The following is a 3,002-nucleotide window of genomic DNA, read 5'->3' as shown; positions in this document are numbered from 1 at the left end:
AAGAAAATCTCCCAGATCAGCCGGGAGGCCTGGATGTAGTTTGCAAGTAGACACGCAAACGAACCAGGATAAAAATCGTGTTGCATGATTTTTTTTCTTTCTCTCTTTCTCTCTTTATTGCATTTAATCGGTTAACTTGTATAGTATATTTAATTGCTATATTCTGTTTCTATGCTATACTGTTAATACTTTGATAAAATTGTAAGCTCTGTGTATTCATTTCAATATCGGTTAATTGTCGTGCAAGAAACCGAATCTGTTTGAGCATGCTGTTCTGTTTTAATCGATTAAGTCAATTGCGTTAATCGATTATCTCTATTCCTTTAATCGATTAATCTGGGGTTAATTCAGCATTAAGTGTTGTTTTCAAAAAGCGGATATTCTAACCGCTACACCTATTCAACCCCCCCCTTCTAGGTGTATTTTAACCACTGATACCTAACAGATTCCCCCCTTATATGATGTTTTATATGGTGCTTATGTAGAATTACATGAAGAACTTAAATAGTTAGCAAAAATTAATGCTAATAGAAAAAGAGTAATTTTGGTGCATGAAAAGAAATTTATAGAAACGCATAAATTTATTGATGAACTTCAGCTCCAAAATGAAACATTAGATATCATTTATGCTAACTCTACATGTGATTGTGCTTCTAAAATGACTATGACACTCTTTTGTGAAAAGTGTCCACTTTTAGAAAAAAGAGAATGCATGTTTAAAAGAAATCGTTGCTAACTTCTCTAATGGTAGTCATAACTTAGATAACTTGCTTGCACAACAAAGAACTGTTGATAACAGGTCCAGGTTGGGATACAAGCATGCTAAAAGGAGATCATATAAGAAACATGTTGATTTTTCAAAAATTTCATATCATAAATCACCTACTTGTTTCTATTGTGGATTGTATGGGCATACTACTAATAATTATCATATTAGATTGTATGGTGTTTTCAAAGGATAATATATATGGATTGAAAATGGAAACGATCCCAAGAAAGATAATACTAAGGGACCAAAGACTGTTTGGGTACCTAAAACAAACAAGTGAATGTCATTTTGTAGGTGTGTCTAAGAACTTTTGGACACTAATGGTACTTGGACAACAAGTGTTATAGGCACATGACGGGTGATAAATCCAAGTTTATTGAACTTTCGCCTAAGGAAAAAGGTCATGTTACATATGGTGATAACAATCAAGACAAATTACTTGGAGTTGGAAAGATTGGTAATGCTTCACAAACAATAAAATGTTCTCTATGTGGAAGGCTTGGAGCATAATCTTCAAAGAATTAACCAATTATGTGACAAAAGTAATAAGGTAATCTTTGACTCCAAATGTTGCATCATTAAAAGTGACATTGACGATAGTATTAAATTTATTGGTCATAGAACAAATAAGATATTATCAAAACGCTCAATTTCAAAAGTGAATGAAATTTGGATTCGACATAGGCAGACTGATCATATCCACTTGAATCATTTCAACAAGTTAGCTACAAATGACTTAGTAATTGGTCTACCTATACTCAAGTTTAAAACGGAAGAAACTTGTGACTCTTGCCCAAAGTGAAAACACATCAAAAGTTCTTTCTCTTCTAAAAATATGATATCCACAACAAGGCCATTAGAGTTACTTCATATGGATTTGTTTGGACCATCTCAAATAATGAGTTTTAGTGGAAGTTATTATGCACTTGTTATTGTAGATGACTATTCTAGATTCACATGGACTCTATTTCTTGCACTAAAAGTGACACTTTTAAAACTTTTAAGAGGTATGTCAAGCTAATCCAAAACCAAATGAATCATAAAATTATTAATATTAGAAGTGATCATGGTGGTGAATTTGAAAACCACAAGTTTGATAAGTTATGCGAGAAACATGGTATTGAACACCAATATTCTGCTCCTAGAACTTCTAAACAAAATGGATTTGTTGAAAGGAAAAATAAAGTTCTTGAGGAGTTGATAAAACCATGTGGAATAAGAGCAAAGTGCCCAAGTACTTCTAGGCGGATGCGGTTCATATCACTTGCTATGTTATGAATAGAATTATTTTGAGGCCTATTCTTAAGAAAACCCCTTCTGAAATTTTTAAAGGCCGAAAACCAAATATTTCTCATTTTCATGATTTTGGATGCAAGTGCTTTATTTTAAACGATGGAAAAGAACTTTTAAGTGGATTTGATTCAAAAGGTAATTTAGGAATATTTTTGGGTATTCTAATCATAGAAAAGCTTATAGAGTCTTTAATAAAAGGACAATGATGGTAAAAGAGTCTATACTTTTTGTATTTGATAAGTCTTCTCTAAAAGAGGACAAAGGTATAGTTGATGATCTTGTAGGTACTCTTGAGGATGAATACTTGAAGGAACAAGAAGCTGAAAATTGTATACAAGAATTTCAAGGTAGCACGAGGTTGATAAAGATGATAAAGATTTACCTTGATAAGGATGAGAAAGGCCAATCTATTGAGGTAATTAAATATCGTGGTATGACATGATCTTTAATTTACTTAACTTCAAGTTGACTCGATATTATGTGTAGTGTATGCGCATGTGTGCTAAATATCAAGTTAATCCTAAAGAATCACATCTCACGACTACTAAAAAAATCATTAAAAATTTGAAAGGATCTATAAGCATGAGATTATGGTATCATAGGGATGCATCATTGAGCTTAGTAGGTTATTTCGATTCTGATTTTGATGGATGTAAAATGGATAGGAAAAGTACTAGTGGTACTTGTCACCTATTAGGTAGCTCACTATTATCATGGCATAGCCAAAAGCAAGCATGTGTTGCTCTTTCAACTGCCAAAGCGGAATATATTGTGCTGGTGTGTGTTATGCGCAAATTTTATGGATGAAGCAACACCTATTTGATTTTGGTCTTGTCCTTGATAAATTACCTATTAAATGTGATAATACTAGTGCCATAAATATTTCTAAGAATCATGTTTTACATTCTCGCACCAAGCATATAGAAATTATGCATCATTT

This window comes from Lupinus angustifolius, chromosome LG05 (genome assembly GCF_001865875.1).
Source record: "Lupinus angustifolius cultivar Tanjil chromosome LG05, LupAngTanjil_v1.0, whole genome shotgun sequence".
In the NCBI taxonomy this organism is placed as follows: Eukaryota; Viridiplantae; Streptophyta; class Magnoliopsida; order Fabales; family Fabaceae; genus Lupinus; species Lupinus angustifolius.
The sequence above is the reverse complement of the archived record's forward strand: the minus strand, read 5'-3'. Positions refer to the sequence as shown.